The sequence below is a fragment of the Equus caballus genome, chromosome 16 (assembly GCF_041296265.1).
Source record: "Equus caballus isolate H_3958 breed thoroughbred chromosome 16, TB-T2T, whole genome shotgun sequence".
In the NCBI taxonomy this organism is placed as follows: Eukaryota; Metazoa; Chordata; class Mammalia; order Perissodactyla; family Equidae; genus Equus; species Equus caballus.
The window spans coordinates 22,214,934-22,237,608 of NC_091699.1; positions in this window are offsets into that span (position 1 = coordinate 22,214,934).

Below are 22,675 nucleotides of genomic sequence, written 5' to 3' on the forward strand. Positions count from 1 at the left end.
TTTTAGAGCCACTGTTACACAAGATGTTTTATACTTGTTACATTTAATCCTCATGACAGTCCTTTAAGGTAGACATGGCTTCCTCACATACAGTCGGTGACACTGAGGCTCGCGGAGCTGGAATAACTTGCCAAGTTGATCCCTGGTAAGCAGAGGATGCCAGACCGACTCGGCCTCAGCTAAACCTTCCACCTCTAGGATGATTGCAAATATTGATTATATCGTGACATCCAACAGTTCATTACTTATTGAAATAAAAGGTCCACTTTCCCTGACCTCAATAAAATAATTCAAAAAACATTTTTTGATCAAATTCTGAAACCCGGAATCCGGTTTTGTGTTCATCACTCTTCAGGAAGTTTGCTCCACCTCAAGATAAGGATGATCTTTCCTAATCACTGAAGCCCTAAATCAGAAGCATTATAATAGCAGTGGAAACAAGAACAACGAAGACAGGAGAGCCACAGCTGCCACCAGGGCGGCTGACACGAACCCCCTCTCCTCTTCAAGGCATGGCTGAGTCTTCCCTCTGGGACTCCCACCTCTCCTCAGTGTTTGCCTTTGTGCACCAGTTGACATTTTGACAGTTTCCTAAGGCATTTGGTGAAAAATAAGAATAAACTGAAAGAGTACAGCACTTGCTCCAAGCAGCATCTGGGCAGGCTTAGTGCCCAGAAAGTCCCGGGAAACCCGGCTTCCCGCATCTTTCCTGTGACCACATTGCCCTCTAGGGGCCACCGGTTTCCAGACAAAGGGATGGGACCGTTGCTTCTCTGCTGGGATAAATGCTTTTGAGGTCCAAAGACAGGGTGCCCAGGGGATCGTGGCAGCATGGCCTGTGGGATTCAGAGAGATTTATATGTTGAAAACACAGAAAGAGAGACTATCCCTCTTCCACGCTCCTCTTTCCACAAAAAGCCTAGAGTCCTAAAGTGTGTCTCTCCTCGTCTACTCTAATTATCAGGCCATCCCTAGAATTGTGTGCTCAAGTACAGATCAGACAAAAGAAGATATAAATGCATGGGACATGTGAAAAAAAAATGGTTGTGATGGTAAAAGAGACTCAAAACCATGGAGCATAATTAAGGGAATGATAGACAGGGCAAGACTTAGGACACTGCAAATCCTCTTTAGATGTGTCAGAGGTTGGCAGTGTTTCCAAAACTGTCCTGCAAGATTGTTAAGAGGTATTCACTGAAGAAGGGTTCTGAGGACAAATGCACCTGAGGAACTCAGGTGAAACAAAGTCCAACAGATTTTACTAATGCAGGACTTCTCAGGACCTTTAATATATTATAGGCCTTGTGAATCTCCACGGGGGTCATGGGTACAGCGTGTTTGCCAAATTTATTTGGTGAGAAACTCTTTTCCTCTAGGAATACCCTTCAACTTTTCACAGGATACTGTGTTTTCCTAAAACACACATTGGGATTCACAGACATGTACAGGATACTAGTTTTCCTGTGTCCAAATTTGGACAAACTTGAGAATAGTTGTGCTAGAGGGCAAAGTTTTATTCTGCACAGCCCCAAGGGGCAATAATAATAATAATATGAATTGCCATAGCAGTTTACAGTTTACAGATTACTCCCTTACACATTCTATCATTTAACCCTCACAGCAAGCCTGTGAGGTGTGCCAGCCAGCAATCCTGTTATTCAAAACTAACAGATCTGAGCCTCGAATTAAAGTCATCTCGGTCCCAGTTTACTGGCTTTTTCCTAAACCAAAGGAAGGACAAAGCCAGCAAATTCCCCATCCCTGCAAATATTTGAGCGCTGAAGTCTGCTCAGTAGCCATAACTGCTAGCTCTCATTAAGTTCTTAACTTCCTGTGCTAAGCTCATCTCGTTAATAGTCACAAAAATCCTATGAGGTGTAAACTATCATCGTATTCACTTTCCAGATGAGGAAATCGAAGCTTAGAAAGGTTAAGCGACCCACCCTGGGTCATATAGTCAGATTTACTTTAATCCAGACCCATGTGTCTAACTATATGACCCGTTTCAGAGAAGCTCTCAGTATTAAAGGGGGATTGGTGACATCTGGAGCTGTGATGCTCTCTGAGAGTCTATCTTCTATGTCAGGTTCACACTGCCTGTGCCCCTGCCCCACGCCCTACCCTTCTCCCTCCCTCTCACCTCCCCTGCTCCAGCCTTAAAAGCAGGCTCATCAGTTCCAGCAAAACACCTGCCAAAAATAAGCAATGCCCATGTCTCCAATTATCCACCCCAAGAAGGTTTGCAGAGTGTGGTCTCCCGTATATCTCTTTATACATATATACATATATAATTTATGATGAGCAAGTTAAAGTTACTTTGGGGGACTGATACAGAAGGAAGCACCTGTTTCTTCTAGGAAACTAGGGACAGCAGCAAAACCCTTAATATTTACAGGGTTTGTTAAAAGAGACATTCTGTCAACCCCTGCTAATAATAATCTGAGGTGCTAATTAGTTCTATAGTTTTGTTGTTACCTGTGCTTCTCACTTCTTCATCTGCTTTGCAAAAATTAAAATAAGGAGACCAGAAAATTTCCAAACATCTTAACAGCAAAAGGTTGGGAGCTGGGCAGGAGGAAGTGATTACAGATTCCAACCAATTTGGAATTTGGGCTACAAAACAGAACAAATTTTCACAATTTTTTAAAGGTAACCTTGAATCTGTACCTATCCAAGATAATTCGAATGATCAGGTCTTTATGCCTCATCTTTCATTTTATAGGTTTATCAAACATGTGATTTCAAACAGCAGTTAGAGCCACAAACTCAGAAACATCACACCCAGCTATGGATTTATTTAACCCCTGTATTAGTTTTCTAATGTATGGCTTTCCCCTGTATGACTTCATTTTACCTTAATTATCTTCTTGAAGGCCCAATCTCCAAATACAGCCACAGTCTGCAGTATTGGGCATTAGGACTTCAACATAGGGATTGTGGGAGGAGGGAACATAATTCAGCTCACAACTATCCCCAATATTTACTCAGTAACGACTATATGTGTGGGACTGGAGATACAATGCAGAGCAGAAGAGGCAAAGATCCTGCCCTCTTTGAGCCTATTGTTGGGTGGATAACGCAAAAAGAATACATGATACAGTACTTGGCAGCTGGTGGTGGTAGTAGTCATCGTTTCATAGTCATAAACAAAGTTGTAGTCACAGTCAAAGCCGTAGCTGAAGTCACGCTCATAGCCTTTTATTAACAGTATCCTTATTGGGAAGCCAATGCTCCAGTAGAGGGAGAGTTTCTCAGCTTTTCTTCCACCATCAACACTTAAAGCAAAGACTGAAGATTAACTCGTTGTCCAACCAACTGGGCACCTCTGAAAGCTCACCTTGACCACAAGGATGTTTCCTCTTTTGTGTCTTCTCTTAAGCAGATGTACGTGACACCCTGACCCAGGATTCCTGCTCTAAAGCTTGTTTTATATGGGTGGGCTAGTGAGACCATATAGACCAGGAAGACTAAAATAGCTATAAATTAGGAGTCACTGCTTCTGTGTTTGAATCCTACCTCTGTTACTAATTTCTTGACACTGTGCAAGTCACTTCACCTCAGGCCTCAATTTCCCTTTTTTTATAAATGGGAGGGTTAGATCATGTTAATTTTTCAAGCAGTGTTCCGAGGCAAGTGTGCAGGTCATCTACATGCAGCACCTGCACAACTGCACACAGCAGCCCTGCCCTGCAGGACCCCCAGGGGATCCTTAGAAATAACTTAGAGCCCATGGAGGTGGGGGAAACCAGTTAGCTACCTTGGCTTTCATCAGCAGTTCTGCCTTATCTGCCTCACATCTTGTACTTCTGCCTAAAATTTTGTGAAGTTTCTACAGCTAAAAGATTTTGAAGGCCACTAATGATTTAAAGGCTGATTCCATTGCTAACACCTCAGTTTGATGACTCTATGTCTTGAAATCAGAAGCCCTTGGGTTGGGCCATTACCAGCAGCCACACTGGGTTTAGGGTCAGAGACTGTGTTTCCAGCTCACTGGACTTCATTCTCTCAGAGATGGGTGACCTGACTGTATTCAGGAGGTAAGAAAGCACATGACATCACCCAGGAATTTGAGGGGTGAGAGAAGGGAATATTGCACTCCTGTCTAGAAAAATTACATTTCATTTGTTCACTTAGTCTTTTCAAGCAGTTCTAGAATCCCCCTCATTAAACCTTCTAAATTTATTCCTCTTCACCACTGAGAGCTGAGTGACAGTTGGCGCTGTCACAGCCTGCCTGAATTGAGGAATCCCATATTGCTATGTATTTTTAGCTTCCCTTGCTTACGTTTTCATTTCAGACTCAGCTGCAAGTTTCCTCTCCTGCATGGACCAAAATTGGCAAGAATATCTGAGTCTTTGGGCACAAGGTTTTCAGCCCGCCAGTCTCTTTGAGAGAGACCTTTGTGGTCGATCCATGGCAACCCCTACATGTGACTCAGTAAACATTCGTTAGTTACCTACTATTTACTCTGTGCAAGTCCCTGTTGTACTCTAGAGGTTTCAAGAATGAATCTGATATGGATCCTCCTTCAAAGAGCAAACATGGGGGAAAAGTGATGAGGGAACTCAATGGGCCTCATTCCAACAAAGATGGAAGCCTGCCCTCTACAGCCTGTAAGAATGTGCTTAGTGAGAGACAATCTTCCTGGAGGATAATCAGTGACATTACACAGAAAACCATGGCCCACTACTCCAGAAGGCACACACTCTGGGTCCACCATACCCAGAATGCCTAAGGTTCTCACCCCACCAAGAAGCATGATGCAGAAATAGTCTTGAGGCATTCTTTGCAGACACACAGAATAAGAATCCCCCACCTCTGCAAGACTCTCCCTAACATACGGGGGCCAGTCATTCCAGTTTTCAACAGAATTATGGCTTAGGTGACTGTGCAGAAGAGTTTAACATAGCAGGCCTGAGCCCACTACCCATAGAAAGACCTGCTCACAAAGTTGGCCCTTAGCTGGAGTGTAGGATGTGGATTTCAGGAGGGTTCCCACTGTCCCCTAACTGATGAGTATGGCTCACTATACTGAAATGGGTTGTACAAACAGCATAGTTTATGTCGACACTTGCTTTCCTTCTGAGAGCCTGGAATTTTGGCATGTTCCAGGCCATTCATGACGAGCCCCCAATAAAAACCCTGGGCACTGAGTCTCTAATGAGCTTCCCTGGTAGACAGCATCCACACCTGGGTCTCAATTCACTGCTGGAGGAATTAAGCATGTCCTGTGTGACTCCACTAGGAGAGGACTCTTGGAAGCTTGTGCCTGGTTTCCTCCAAACTCCATTCCATGTACTTTCTCCTTTTGCTGATTTTGCTTTGTATCTTTTCCCTGTACTAAATCTTAGCTGTAAATATGACTTTATCCTGAGTCCTGAGAGTCTTTCTAGCAAATCAACGAATCTTGACCCACAACAGAGTGACCCTCTCCAAAATCTCAAAATTCACCACTTTGAACATCCTACCTGAAATATTTCCTGGAACTGTGTCCCCTGCCCCATACACACGCCCATATTCTCTTTTGTAGCAGAGTCAGGATCTGTCTGGGTCCCTGCATCACAGCTCTTCCCATGGCTGTGGCCACTTGTCTATCACCAGAAGGCTCAGGGTACTCCCAAGATCTAAAGCCAGTGCTTTCCCTGACCAGGGGAATTATAAAATCTCCAGTCAACCCGTCACAACATTCAGCGTGAAGCCCTTCTCACTGCTAATCCTGCTTTGACTTTACATGCCAGCCTTATTCCAAAAACCAGGGCTCTACCTGTTGCCCCAATTTCATCACTGAACCTCTATCTTGATGATATTCCCACCCCTCCAGGGCCCTGCTTTGATTGTTCTCCTGGCCAGTACCACCAGTTCACCTAATCGTGCCTCTGACATCTCTACGTTTCATAAGCATTCCAACAGACTTGAAAGCAAAAAACAAAAACAACAAAACTAATAGAAATACAGCAAAGCAAACTAAGGAGTACATACAGGTACATCCATACTGGCCTTAAATTATTGATTTGGTTAGGTTATTACTCCCGCATTTTAGCTTGAATGCTTGTGATGCTGTTGCTAGCATTTGTAGAGCAGGAAATACATTTGGAATTAAAGCATCCTGTTCTACAGCGCTACAGTTTCTAAAATGACTACTTAGTGGTTTGCATGCAATAACCTGGTCCTATCGAATTGTTGGGATTTGAGACGCTGTGAAGATCATCGTCTTTGGTCTTCTCTACGCCTTTTATTCTGTATGACGTCAGAAATGTCAATTGCTCATGAACATAAAAACTGGCTTATTTATCCAGACTCTACCTCCAAAATAGTGAAAATTCTGTTTCTTTTATGCCCTGTGATAAGTGTGGTAGAGCATAAATGGGGAGGAGGAATACGCAAAGACAGAAAGATAGGTAAAGAGGTTGTGACATGGGCAAAATTGTGACCAGCACTGTATTGATGTGGATGGAGGATCTTTAGAATGACAACAGCATATTCTAATGCCATGAGAACAGAGGTCAATTCTTTTCCTTTATGGATCAGCACAACGTGAACTTCTATTTTCTCACTTTGATCGTTCACTATTAGTCATCAGCCTAGATTTTTTTTCCCCTTTGTAAGTAATCCTATAATTTAGATACTCTCTTACCAGGTAGTGGTAATCTGCCAGAGACAGACCTCAAAGCTCAATTCTTATTTGGGACATGGGATTACAATAACTCTTTGTCAAGTCCACCTGCTTTGACAATGAAATTAAAGATGTGTGTGTATGTGTATATATATGTATATATACATATATATATTCAAATATATATTCCGTGTATGTTCAATATATGTGCAAATATAATATCCCAATACGTATTTCATACATACATCAAATCTTGATGAAATACATATTAAATCACTATTTCTAAAGTTAGTAGACTCTAAAGTCGAAGTTAGTAACTTTGCTTTATGCACTTACTCTTTGACTGAAACATTCCTTTTAACTCACCCTGACTCCCAGACCAGAGTCATAACCCCAGACCTTACACATCACTAAGGGATAAAGGTAGGTTAGGTTCAAGAACTCCAGAGCGCCTTCTCTTTGCGACTGACTAACACCACCAAGTCCCATTTACAGGTGAACTCTTCACCTTTCTAAGCAGTTTGAGTTAATCAAAGGAAAATCCTTACTTTGTAGTTCTAGCACACGTCTGACCAGCAGCCAAAGAGGTTCTTCCCACTGCCTCCAGCTCTGTCCTGGAATATACTCTACCTAGTTTTTTCTCTTTGGAGCTGAAAGATAAACAAAACATCTCTGTTGTTAGTCAAGGGCCTCTTCATCCAAATCGGAAGGTAGTATTTCCCCCCATCTTATTATTTTTATTGGAGGTCACTCTCATCCCAATCCCAGTATCTTCCCCAACTCTCCTCTTCAAATAGTGATGAACTCCTAACATAACACTGAGGTGATGAGTTAGTTCAGGACCTTTTGTTTTACTTAAAACTCATTTTAAATACAAACTGTTCCAGTTAATAATGAAGAATTCCTTTTAAATGAATTGAATATTTTGGGGGCCGGCCCCGTGGCCGAGTGGTTAAATTTCCACACACTACACTTCACCAGCCCAGGGTTTGGGGGGTCGGATCCCAGCACAGACATACTCCACTCATCAGCCACGCTGTGGAGGCATCCTACATACAAAATAGAGGAAGATTGGCACACATGTTAGCTCAGGGATAATCTTCCTCAAGAGAAAAAAAACCAAGGGAGATTGGCAATAGATGTTAGCTCTGAACAGATACACAAGATGGCGCCGTGAGTAGTCCTCTTTGTCTCTCGCCCTTCGAGTCTACAATTATTTGGACACTTATCGCTTGACAAAGGATATCCAGACAGCATCTCAGGACGTCTGAGACACCCACGCGACTATACATCGGAAGGCGGACGGACTTTCCTCCGGGAGGATGTGGAAATAGGTGAAAACTCTCCAACCCCGACGGGCAGCCTAGTACCCGCAAGCGGCTTTCTTCCAACGGACGCCCCCAGAGGATCCACACACATCTAGGGCAGGAGCGAGAACACAACAGAGGAGCGACGGTGGAAACAGGTGACCAGAACCCTACTTAAACCCCCCGCAATTACTCCTAAACGCAGAGGGAAACTTTGGAGTTGCACACCTGAGCCCGCGGGGAGAGTCTCTCCCCGCCATTGGCGGGGAGACCCAGCCTGGTGCTCGGGGCGCCCAGAGGGTCCCAGAGAGAGACACGGAGGGCACGGAGGTCTCCCAGCTGCCGTTGCCCGCCCCGGGGGACTAGGGATTGCCGGAGATCTCGGAGAGGACCGGGGCGGGGGAACTTTCAAAGGCGGGTCCGGCGACCCGGTGGGGAAGCGCCGGAGCTCCGCCAGGCAGCAGACAAAACTCTCTGTCTGCCGGTAGCAGAGGGGCCACGCTGAGCACTCAGGGCTCCCGGCAGAGGCCCGGAGAGAAGCCCAGAGGGCGGGGCGACCCCCAGCTGCCGTTGCCCGCCCCGTGGGACTAGGGATTGCCGGAGATCTCGGAGAGGACCGGGGCGGGGGAACTTTCAAAGGCCGGTCCGGCGACCCGGAGGGGAAGTGCCGGAGCTCCACCAGGCAGCAGACAAAACCCTCTGTCTGCCGGTAGCAGAGGGGCCACGCTGAGCACTCAGGGCTCCCGGCAGAGGCCCGGACAGAAGCCCAGAGGGCGGGGCGACCCCCAGCTGCCGTTGCCCACCCGGTGAGGCTAGGGATTGCCGGAGATCTGGGAGAGGACTGGGGCTGGAGAGAGTTCCAGAGACCCAGCTTCGTAGCCTAGGGGGAAACCCTACAGGCTCACAGAAGCCTTAGGGAAAGCCTCTGCACAGCACCAGTAGAAGGCACCCAGCCGCCAGCCACAAGGCTGGAAGACCCCAGGGCAAAAGCAGCATAGCTAGGTGTACTAACCACAGACTGTAGAAGATGCCAATAGCTCTCCTGCGACCCATAGAGGACAAGTGAGATTTGGTGGGTGCCGACAGCAACGGAGTGACAAATATAAGTGATCCCACCCCTGGCCGCTGGAAAAGCCCATAACACCGTTGCAGACCCCAAGGAGAGAGCGCATCTAGGTGGGCAACAACAGTAGGCACCTGCAGCCTGAAGCCCCCCGTGACGGCCCCCACGGCAGAGGAGGGAATCCAAAGGGCCACTGTGGCTACGAAGAGGGGCCCAGGCCCAGTTAGCAACTACGGACAGGGTTCCTGGTTGGTGAAGTATAAACAGCTGCTCCCCCCACCGCAGCAGCTGAAACAAGTGAAAGGAGCAACTAAACTCTATCTCCATGCGGAGGCACAAATCAACATCATCAAGCAATATGAAAAAATACATTAAATCTCCAGAACAGAAAGAAAGTAACAAATACACAGAAAACAATCCCAAAGAAAATGAGATATATAACCTAAATGATGATGACTTCAAAACAGCCATCATTAAAATACTCACTGAGTTAAGAGAGAATTCTGACCGACAACTCAACGAGTTCAGGAGCTATGTCACAAAAGAGTTTGATACGATAAAGAAGAACCAAACAGAAATATTGGAAATGAAGAACACAATAGAGGAGATTAAGAAAAATCTAGATGCTCTGAACAGTAGGGCCGATAATATGGAGGAAAGAATTAGCAATTTGGAAGATGGCAATATAGAATTGTTGCAGGCAGAGGAGGAGAGAGAAGCAAGACTTAAAAGAAATGAAGAAACTCTCCGAGAATTATCAGACACAATTAGGAGATGCAACGTAAGGATTATAGGTATACCAGAGGGAGAAGAGAAGGAGAAAGGGGCAGAAAACCTATTCAAAGAAATAATGGCTGAGAACTTCCCAAATCTGGTGAGGGAGATGGATCTTCAGGTGACAGAAGCCAATAGATCTCCAAACTTTATCAATGCAAGAAGACCAACTCCACGGCATATAGTAGTGAAGCTAGCAAAAGTCAACAACAAGGAGAAAATATTAAGGACAGCCAGGCAAAAGAAACTAACCTACAAAGGAACCCCCATCAGGCTATCAGCAGATTTCTCAGCAGAAACTTTACAGGCTAGAAGAGAGTGGAATGATATATTCAAAAATCTGAAGGACAAAAACCTACAGCCGAGAATTCTCTACCCAGCGAAAATATCCTTCAAATACGATGGAGAAATAAAAACTTTCCCAGATAAACAAAAATTAAGGGAGTTCATTGCCACAAAACCTCCTCTTCAGGAAATCCTCAGGAAAACCCTCATTCCTGAAAAATCCAAAAAAGGAAAGGGGCTACAAAACCAAGAGCAGAGGAGATAAGTAGAAGGACAACAACAGAGAGTAGCAGCTCTACATCAGAACAGATTAAACCATGGGACGAGAAACAAAGGAAACTGAAGAAAACCGGAAAACAAGACACAAAATGGTAGTGGTAGGCCCCCACGTCTCAATAATCACTCTAAATGTAAATGGATTGAACTCCCCAATCAAAAGACACAGAGTGGCAGGATGGATCAAAGAACAAGATCCAACAATATGCTGCCTCCAGGAAACACACCTCAGCCCCAAAGACAAACACAGACTCAGAGTGAAGGGATGGAGAACAATACTCCAAGCTAATAATGAACAAAAGAAAGCAGGTGTCGCTATACTAATATCAGACAAGGTAGATTTCAAAGCAAAACAGATAAAGAAAGACAAAGAGGGACAGTATATAATGATAAAAGGGACTCTCCACCAAGAAGACATAACACTTATAAATATATACGCACCCAACACAGGAGCACCAAAATTTGTAAAGCAACTCTTAATAGAACTAAAAGAAGACATCAACAACAATACAATAATAGTAGGGGACCTCAACACACCATTAACACCAATGGACAGAACATCCAGACAGAAAATCAACAAGGAAATAATAGAATTAAATGAAAAATTAGACCAGATGGACTTAATAGATATATATAGAACACTTCATCCAAAAACAGCAGGTTACACATTCTTCTCAAGTGCACATGGAACATTCTCAAGGATTGACCATATTTTGGGAACCAAAGCAAACATCAATAAATACAAGAGAGTTGAAATAATATCAAGCATCTTTTCTGATCATAACGCTATTAAACTAGAAATCAACTACAAGAAAAAAGCAGAGAAAGGTGCAAAAATGTGGAGACTAAACAACACGCTTCTCAACAAACAATGGATCATTGAAGAAATTAAAGAAGAAATCAAATATTATCTGGAGACAAATGAAAATGAGAACATGACATACCAAATCATTTGGGATGCAGCAAAAGCAGTCCTAAGAGGGAAATTCATCGCAATACAGGCTCACCTCACTAAACAAGAAAAAGCTCACGTAAGCAACCTCAAACGACACCTAACAGAACTAGAAAAAGAAGAACAAACAAGGCCCAGAGTCAGTAGAAGGAGGGAAATAATAAAAATAAGAGCAGAAATAAACGATATTGAAACAAAAAAGACAATAGAAAGGATCAATGAAACAAAGAGTTGGTTCTTCGAAAGAATTAACAAAATTGACAAACCCCTAGCCAGACTCACCAAGAAAAGAAGAGAGAAATCGCAAATTAATAAAATCAGGAATGACAGAGGAGAAATCACAACAGATACCAATGAAATACAAGAGATCATAAGAGAATACTATGAAAAACTATATGCCAACAAATTGAACAACCTGGAAGAAATGGACAAATTCCTAGACTCCTACAATCTCCCCAAACTGAATCAGGAAGAAATGGAGAATCTGAATAGACCAATCACAAGTAAGGAAATAGAAACGGTAATCAAAAACCTCCCCAAAAATAAGAGTCCAGGACCAGACGGCTTCTCTGGAGAATTCTACCAAACATTCAAAGAAGACTTAATACCTATTCTCCTCAAACTGTTCCAGAAAATTGAGAAAGATGGAGAACTCCCTAACACATTCTATGAAGCCAACATCACTCTGATCCCCAAACCTGACAAGGACAACACAAAGAAGGAGAACTACAGGCCGATATCACTGATGAACATAGATGCAAAAATCCTCAACAAAATTTTGGCAAACCGATTACAGCAATACATCAAAAAGATTATACACCATGATCAAGTGGGATTTATACCAGGGACACAGGGATGGTTCAACATCCGCAAGTCAATCAACGTGATACACTACATCAACAAAATGAAAACCAAAAACCACATGATCATCTCAATAGATGCAGAGAAAGCATTCGACAAGATCCAACACCCATTTATGATAAAAACCCTCAGTAAAATGGGTATAGAAGGAAAGTACCTCAACATAATAAAGGCCATATATGATAGACCCACAGCCAACATCATACTCAATGGACAAAAGCTGAAAGCCATCCTTCTGAGGACAGGAACAAGACAAGGGTGCCCACTTTCACCACTCCTATTCAACATAGTTCTGGAGGTGCTGGCCAGAGCAATTCGGCAGGAAAAAGAAATAAAAGGAATCCAAATAGGTAACGAAGAAGTAAAACTCTCGTTGTTTGCAGACGACATGATCTTATACATAGAAAACCCCAAAGAATCCACAGAAAAACTATTAGAAATAATCAACAACTACAGCAAAGTAGCAGGGTATAAAATTAACGTGCATAAATCAGTAGCATTTCTATACACTAACAATAAACTAACAGAAAAAGAACTCAAGAACTCTATCCCATTCACAATCGCAACGAAAAGAATAAAATACCTTGGGATAAACTTAACCAAGGAAGTGAAGGATCTATACAATGAAAACTACAAGACTTTCTTGAAAGAAATAGGCGATGACATAAAGAGATGGAAAATCATTCCTTGTACATGGATTGGAAGAATAAACATAGTTAAAATGTCCATACTACCTAAAGCAATATACAGATTCAATGCTATCCCAATCAGAATCCCAAGAACATTCTTCACAGAAATTGAACAAACAATCCTAAAATTCATATGGGGCAACAAAAGACCGCGAATTGCTAAAGCAATCCTGAGCAAGAAAAACAAAGCCGGCGGAATCACAATCCCCGATTTCAAAACATACTACAAAGCTACAGTGATCAAAACAGCATGGTACTGGTACAAAAACAGGTCCACAGATCAATGGAACAGAATTGAAAGCCCAGAGATAAAACCACACATCTATGGACAGCTAATCTTCGACAAAGGAGCAGAGGGCCTACAATGGAGAAAAGAAAGTCTCTTCAACAAATGGTGCTGGGAAAACTGGACAGCCACATGCAAAAGATTGAAAATTGACCATTCTTTTTCACCACACACCAAAATAAACTCAAAATGGATCAAAGACCTAAAGATTAGGCCTGAGACAATAAGTCTTTTGGAAGAGAATATAGGCAGTACACTCTTTGACATCAGTTTCAAAAGAATCTTTTCGGACACTGTAACTCCTCAGTTGAGGGAAACAATAGAAAGAATAAACAAATGGGACTTCATCAGACTAAAGAGCTTCTTCAAGGCAAGGGAAAACAGGATTGAAACAAAAAAACAGCTCACTAATTGGGAAAAAATATTTACAAGCCACTTATCCGACAAAGGGTTAATCTCCATAATATACAAAGAACTCACACTGCTTAACAACAAAAAAACAAACAACCCGATCAAAAAATGGGCAGAGGACATGAACAGACATTTCTCAAAAGAAGATATGAATATGGCCAATAGACACATGAAAAGATGTTCATCATCGCTAATCATCAGGGAAATGCAAATCAAAACTACACTAAGATATCACCTTACCCCCGTTAGATTGGCAAAAACATCCAAAACCAAGAACGACAAATGTTGGAGAGGTTGTGGAGAAAGAGGAACCCTCATACACTGTTGGTGGGAATGCAAACTGGTACAGCCACTACGGAAAACAGTATGGAGATTTCTCAAAAAGTTAAAAATAGAAATACCCTATGACCCAGCCATCCCATTACTGGGTATCTATCCTAAGAACCTGATATCAGAAATCTCAAGAGTCCGTTGCACCCCTATGTTCATCGCAGCATTATTTACAATAGCCAAGACGTGGAACCAGCCTACATGCCCAGAAACTGATGATTGGATAAAGAAGATGTGGTATATATACACAATGGAATACTACTCAGCCATAAAAAAAGACGAAATTGGCCCATTCACAACAATGTGGATGGACCTCGAGGGCATTATGTTAAGCGAAATAAGTCAGTCAGAGAAAGACGAACTCTATATGACTCCACTCATAGGTGGAAATTAGCATATTGAGAAGGAGATCTGATCGGTGGTTACCAGGGAAAAGGGGGGGTGGGGGGAGGGTACGGAGGGGGAAGTGGTGTACCCACAACATGACTAACAAAAATGTACAACTGAAATCTCACAAGGTTGTAATCTATCATAACATTAATAAAATAAATAAATAAATAAATAAATAAATAAAATAAAATAAAATAACAGATACATGTAACTGACACATAAGAAAAAAGTTGATTAGAAAAAAAAAAAATAGATGTTAGCTCAGGGTGAATCTTCCTCACCAAAAAAAAAAAAAGAATTGGATATGTTTAATACAAATACTTTTAATGAATAAAATTGTGGCTGAACTTGCACTTTGGATTACACAGAGCTAGGCTTGAATATCAGATATTCCTTACTAGCTCTGTGACCTTAGTGACGAAATTAAATTCACCTCTCTCAGCCTTGGTCTCCTTCTGTAAAATAGGGAGGATAATATTGATCTTAAAGTGTTATGAGACCTAAATTGAGATGACATGAAACAAATGTTTAGTGCATGACTGAGCACATAGTAAGCACAGAAAAACTGGTAGCCGCAATTATCATAGTCCTACACTGTGTCTAATGAATCAGAATTTTAGATAAAAGGAAATGGCTTTGAGTAAGAACATCCTGGTTCCAGCCCTGCCCAATCAAATCACCAACCACAGAGCTTCAAATAAAGCTAGGGTAGTCACACATCACCACTGGAAGGGACAGCCTGGCTGGATACCTGCTGTCTGGGAGTAATTATTAATAGCACCACCTTTCACGCTCAAAAGGTCTAGTTTTGAAGAATCTACTATCCAGGTACTCTAGATAAACATAGTTGATTTGTTAATTAGGCAATTATGTTATGGCTTTGTGCTTCAATTTCCTGTAAAATTGAAGAAATATCTGTCCCCTATATCTCATTATTTATAAAGAAGAACCTAAAAGTGTTATTTTTGTCATAAGGGCTATCAAGGAAAATTCATATTTTATTATAAGGAATGAGGATTTGCACTGTCACGTAAAAGAATATAAGATCCCTATTTTCCAGTTCATTTCTTATAAATTTTTCCTCCTTCTAGCCATAGTCCTCACACATTTTGTCATGAACACAGCTAAAAGTCAACATCAGCGAAACCCTGGAGTCCTCTTGAAAACCAACTACGAAGAATGACAGGATTTTCACACTCTCTTAGCTCCTAGCACACTCCCTGCTGCCTCTTGTCTGTGCCCAAGGTAAACGCTGCTGATCAATCACCAAGATTTGACCGCAGAGCCCAAAGCTGAATGCAGACTTCTCTGGGCACTTTAAGCAACCACAATCAACAAACTAGGGTTGGTACCTAAGATAAACGTTTCCCCTTGTGATTTAGCTCAACACCATCAATTTGTGTCAAGGACACGGGAACACTCAGAGAGAAGTGATCCAGTTAGGAGTGAATCTGAGACTAGTACCCAGGCTGGTTATTTTCATTGCACCATGCTGACAGGTGACTGGCCTAAAATAGAGATTCTTGAAGATCAAATCAAAGCAGATAAAACTACATTTGGGGTCAGTAGTCTACTAAGAACTTGCTAAATATATCCCCCCCCCCAAAATATGGTCATAAAACAAATACGAGCCTTCTTTCCTTATTTATTCATCAGCGTCAAAACTGAAGTATTTACAGCAGCCTCCAGGGCTCCACATGATCTTCTCTGATGTCATCTCCTTCTGTTCCTTACTTCAGCCCCACTGGTCTCCTTAGGAGCTTCCTCAGACATATCCAGCACACTCCCACCTCAGGGCCTTTTCACTGGTTGTTCCCTCTGCCCAGAAAATTTGTCCACAGATATCTGCATGGCTTCTCTCTTACCTCATTCAAGTTATTGTTCAAATGGCTACTTGTCACTGAGGTCCCTCCTAAGCACCTTATGTAAAATGGCTCTCCTACTCCACTGGCACTTCCAATGCCCTTAGTCCGCCCTGTGTCTTCCCATGGCTCTGATTGCCTTCCAATATCCTATATCATTGAATTACTTATTATGTTCATTATTTATAGTATATTTCCTCCAAATAGAATGTAAACTCCAGGAAGGTGCATGCATGTGTGCATACACGTGCACTCATACACATACACATGCATGTGTGTTTGTGTGGGTACTTTCACTACTGTATTCTCAGCATCTAGACTGGTGCTGGGCACACTGCTGGCACACACTGAATTTCATAGTTACAAGGAAGCAAGATGCACCCATAGAGATGTGGAAGATACATATGTTTGTGACGGTTTCACCACGCAAACCAAATAATTTTCTAGCACGTTTGTCTGAGGAATATCTGGAATTCCACAATACTAGCTGTAAGTCGAGTCCTCCATCAGCAGAAAAGAAGTCTGAATGCGTTCATCTAAGAAATGAAGTCTCAGATCATTAGAAGCAGTTAAAGGTATTTACAAGTCTTTGTGGTCTCACAAAATCACAGTGAGACTGCTCGACAGGCAGAGGCCATGAATAACCCATCATTTGTGAACTGAAGATAGACAAGAAACCGACTGGTTGGCTGTTTTGTATGAAAGAATTTGTTTCTAGAATGTGGTTGTATCTACATTGGGTTTTTTAAAAGGTGCATTACAGTCACGTTAGAAAATATGATGTCTTCCTTAACTGTCTTTGATTCCTCTGCATGCCAAGAGGACTAATCGAGCTCTATCCACACAACCGAGCCCTTGATTTTAACCTTCTTGTTTTTATAGCTCTCAATCCACTTTTTATGTGTAGATCTTCACTCCCTAACTAAATGGTAAGAAGCCCAAGGATAGGCATTGCATCTGCTCTTTGCTTCATGACCTCCCAATGAGTCCTAGATGTACATTAGATGCTACCGAACCATCAGCCTTCATTGAAGGCTGTTTGCTGCTTGCTCATGGACCAAAGAATCACAAACATCTCTGAAGGACCTTCTTTCTCAGCAAGCATGGATAAAGGGGCTGCGCCAAGAAAGACACAAAAAGAAAGGAGAAGATCCCATCCTTGAGGAGCTCATGATGAAGGCAGAAATATAGATGTGGGAGCAAATAAATATTCTATTGCACAACAATAGAGAAATGCTCTAGAGGAACCTAGAATAGAGAGCAGCCTGGAGTTTCAGGAAGTGAGATGAAGGCACGGTGGGTGACAGAAGCAAGACTAAATTGGATAGCATCCTTACTGTTTCTGGATTATTTCTTGATGCTCACTTCTAATCTAACATATCTGTTTGGTCATTTCCAACTGGGTCAGAGGAAAAATGAAGAGATCTGATTTCACCACAAAAAAACAACTCCCTGCACTGGCTGACTGTCCTGCTCAGAAAAATGGTAATTTTCTGGGCTACCAAAGCACTCCCAGTATTTCTCAGCAGCCATAATAGAGAGGAATTGATAGATTCAAAAGAAAATGAAAAGAAGCCACCCAAGTTCTCCTCCTTTTTTCCCCTAAGTCTACAGTGGCCAATCATTTATTCATTTATTAAATTAACTTTTATTAAGCACCTACTATGTGCCAGCAGGAGAAATAGTGGCAAACAAGACCAACAGGAATCTTGACCTCATAGAGCTTTCATTCACCCCCTAAAATGACCAAGAGTTTACTAGGAATTTGTCTCTACAACCTGTAAAAAGACTTGTATTATTAAGAGATGGGAATGTGTGGCCTGAAAAATTCCATCCAGCTGGGTGGATGTATTTGAATCTCACCTCATGGTTCCCCTGGGTCCCCAGTGCCACAAACAGTAATGGAAAGTTCCACACTCCCATGATAGAAGGATATTCTACCTCACGCCTAATACAAAGCTACGTTGGTAAAGTCAAAACTCAGTCACTACTTCACCTTCTCAACTTAAACATGTTTCAAACAAAATAAGGACTGTTTTAGATGACCACTGAACAGAACCCCTCACTATACATGGTCCTAGGAAGAAAGTGCTAGAAAGGAATTTATAAATCATCCAGCCCCACTCCTTTTTACAGACGAGATCATAGAGAGACGGAGTGCGAAAGTAACAGGCTTGAGCTCAGGAACTTGGTAAGAAATAGCTTCGATTGGACCCCAGGTCTCCTGATTCCTAAGGTGACAGCTTTTCACTACTAGCACATCTTCCCTCAGGCTCCAAACCAACCTAAATACTTTTGAAAAAGTTGTATAACAACTTGGAGCTACCTTTGATATTCCTACTGAAGTCCCAGACAAAATAATTATTTCCAGCTTTGGTTGATGGTTTGCTACCCTCCCTGGCAGAGATAATTGCATTGTATCAGACAAACCTTCTACAGCATCCCCCACAAGTGAAGGTCAGCCACCTGCAGCCAGCCAGCACGCCCACAAGAAGTCCCTCAGCAAAGCATAAGACACACGCAATGCCCGTGGAGAGCCCCAAACTCAGAATTAAAATGGCAAGCTGAGTCACCTCCAAGAGCGATTAAACATCTGCACATTTCATCACCTTGTAACAGCTTCTCAGGTGGTTTTTACTCAGTGCCACTTGTTTCTGAATAAAAATTTTAATTTCAAGGTAGCACTGTAATTTATTGCGCCTGTTCCTTTCATAGTTTAAAAGCCGGTGTAATCTCTCTTCAGGCAAACGAGCTCGTATTGCCATAATCAGTTGTGCCCTCTGTGTCATGTTTATGCGCTCTATCTTAATCAGTTTATAATTAGAAGGCGAAGAGAATGGTGGTGTTTACAAATAGAATTTGAAATGGAGGATGAAGCAGCCACCCGTAGATCTGTCTGAAACTTTCAGCATTGGCCCCTTTCATCCATCAAACAAATAAAGGTACTAACATTATCCATGGCTGTGGCAGAGAAGGAAAGCTTCCATTTGGATCATGACTTGGGGAAGCTGGATACTAGATGCTGCCATGTATGTCACGTAGGATGCATGGGGATAATTAATCATAGGACTTGAAGGAGGTGGAGTGTCCTGCCAACAAAATCACTGTTTCAGGGGAGAAAGGTCACAGAGAGGTGATGATAGAGGTGGGTGAGTGCCATCAATTGTAAAGTTCTGTTCTAGCCTTGCTCCCCATCACATGAACTTCTAGATAAGCCAGAAGTTCCCTCATGCTCACAACACACACACAAGATTCTTTACTGGACATCTTTATACCTTTGGAACTGAGCTAGGGAAGGTGATATTAGAGGTGAAGAAGCCAGACGAGGTCCTTGCCCTCGTGAAGCTGACATTCTCATGAGGGAGACATCCAGTGAACAAGTAGATAAGTAAAAATAACAAGAGAATTACAGATTGTGATAAGGGCTACAAGGGAAAGAATTAGGATGCTGCTATACAGAATAACTGGGCAGGGGGTGAGTGGAATCTATCAACAGTTAGGGAAGACCTCTTGGAGGAGGTGACATTTGAGTGAGACCTGAAGGATGAGGTCGAGCCAGGTGAGATGAGCCATAAGCACCGTTCCTGTGAGTGTAAAGGGGTGCTGCTGTGTTTCCTATAAGTGCCTAGGATTATGCTCAGTTTTAGCTACTCCACGCTCCCCAAAAACTTCCCACCAGAGATTCTCTGAGTTCACACTTTCTCTCTTCTCACACTGAGACACACTGTTATAGGTACAGCTAAATGGCAATTCTATACCAGACGCAATTTCTAAACACTTCACATCTCACAATACTTCTAATCCTCACAATAACTCTATGAGGTAGGTCTAAGTCAGTAGGCCCACTTTATAGAAGAGGAAACTGAGGCACTAAGAGTCTGAATGATTATCCCGTCGCCAGACATCTAGTAAATGAGGAAGCTGGGACTCCATGGGTTCACTGCCAGAGTCTGAGTTCTTAATCCTGCACTACATGACCTCTCAAGGGCAGCTCTCAGCACAAAATAAAAAGGGCAAGACTAGGAGTTAGAGAGATGCCTCTTAAAAGCGAGCAATGTAATTTTAGACAAGTCAGCCCATCTCAATTTAGATTTCTCGATTTTGAAGTAACTGTAATAAAAACCAGTCCCAAGTACCTCAAACATGACCGTTAGCATGCAAGGTCCATGAGAGGCAGAGATCTCTTTTTAATTGTAAGGTGGGACCATGGCTGTGATTTTCAACCTGAAGACCAGCACAAGTCCTAAAACGCCACCAACAGGTTAATCAGAAGAACACTGCAATCCTCCCTAAGAACTGCTGCTACATTTGACATCTCTATTTCCTGACCCTCAGGAAGCCCATAGAAACAGATGGAATACCTACTGACTGCGTTTTCTCAACTAGCTTTTTAAAGTTTGGACATGGGGAAACCTCAAAATCTACCCATTTTTAGGCTTTTTCCACCTTATGGAACCAGGAATCCCAGATCTATTCATTTCTGATCCCACCCAGGCCTCTACATCCAAGTGGCCTCTTGAAAATAGCTGAACCATGGCCAACTATATGCAAAACAGTGAAAAGATGCCATTTTTTAGCATTTCTCCATCCTTCTGTTAATACCCATGTGTTTTCTCCTTTGTTTCCTGTCTGCTTCCACTCCTATGATTTCCCACATGCTGCCTGCCCCCATAGCAAAGACCAAGCATCTGTCTTCTCCCCATCAAAACTCATCTTCCCTGTGTCCAACGAGTCAAGCAAGGTCTGCTTGAGTGACTAATTTGTCTAATGAGCAGATCCCATCATCTTACATCCACACAGCCCTTTAAAGTCTGCAAAGTTCTATATATATATACGATCTTATTTAATAGCATGATGGCCCTCTGTACTAAGTATTGTCATCCCATTTCACAGTTGCAGAAATTGAAACTTGTAGATTTGAAGCCATTTGCTCAAAATCACTCACCTAGTTTGTGACAGAGCTAGAGCTTGAACCAGGTCTCGGGATTCCACGTACAGAGTGCTTTCCACTCTATCATATCGCCCCCCAATCACACTTGTAAATGATATTCCCCAGTGCAGGAGTTTTTAAGATAGCATCCACCAACACCTGAAAGCACAGCAAAATGTTAAGTGCATGATTTTTAATCAGACATTTGGGGAGGAAAAGGGTCCATGGCTCCAACACTCATCAGATTATTAAAGACACCAGAGACTGAACAGTTAAGAAGCAGTGTTAAGATAAGCGATGAGGTATTCGCCCCTCTTTTGCCAGCCCAGGAGGGTGATGAGTCTCATTAACATTCCAGAGAGGTCAATTTCCTCTATTCATCTTCAGCTGAATTTCATTGTACAATTCTATGCTTAGATTAAAATGGAAAATGGGAGTAAAATTGCTTTTACTCCTATTTAAAAAATACTTTCCATTTTTTAATCATCATTCTTTACTGTATTTTAAGGCTAGGAGAAGGCATGGATCAAATAGTACAGATCTAAGAGGGGTGGTACGGCCTCTTATACGTTCTCAGTGACTTTTCCTTCACTCTTTTTTCCCAATGTCCCCGCAAGGACTTAACCCGCAGTGGTTTTCAAACTCAGTTCTAAGGAATGTAAGGATGGTACCTCCTACTGGGGTGCAGTGGGGTGGGGAAGGGATAGACCGTGTAATAGTCAGGGTTCTCCAGAGAAATAGAACCAACAGGATGTGTTATGGAGGCTGCTGAGTTCAAAATCTGCAAGATGGGTCAGCAGGCTGAAGACCCGGAGAAGAGCTGATGCTGAGGTTCAAGTCTGAAGGCCGTCTGCTGCAGGATCCCTCCTCACTCAGGGGAAGTCAGTCTTCTTGTTCCATTTAGGTCTTCCACTGATTGGGTGTGGTCCACTCACATCCTGGAGGGCAATCTGCTTTACTCAAAGCCCACTGAATTAAAAGTTAATCCTGTTCAAAAACACCCTCACAGAAATACCCAGAATAATGGTTAACTAAATATCTAGGCAGTGTAGCCCAGCCAAACTGACATATAAAATTAATCACCAGAGATGGATTCTGTCTACCACCCTCCCATCCCCACCTGAGCTAGGGAAGTTTTGTTTTTGTTTGAAAGATGAGTTCTGCTACACAATAGTAATAAGACAGGCAGACCTTGGAGATATTGAGGGTTTGGTTCCACACCACTGCAATAAATAATATGGCCATAAAGCAAGTTACACAAATTTTTTGGTTTCCCAGTGCCTATAAAAGTTATGTTTACACTATCCTGTGGTCTATTAAGTGTGCAATAGCATTATGTCTAAAAAAACAATGTACATACCCTAGCTAAAAAATACTTTATTGCTAAAAAATGCTAACCATTATCTGAGCCTTCAGCGAGTTGTAATATTTTCGCTGGTAGAGGGTCTTGTAAAAAACACAATATCCATGAAGCACAATAAAGCAAAGTGCAATAAAATGAGGTATGCCTGTAGTAATTTTTTAAAGGTTTAATCTACAGTCTTAATACAAAGTAGCAACAGAGGCAGAAATCTGGCTCTGTACACATGCGTGATATTTGGGGTCCTGATCCCTTCGGGCATAAAGTAGCCATTGTAACTAGTTGG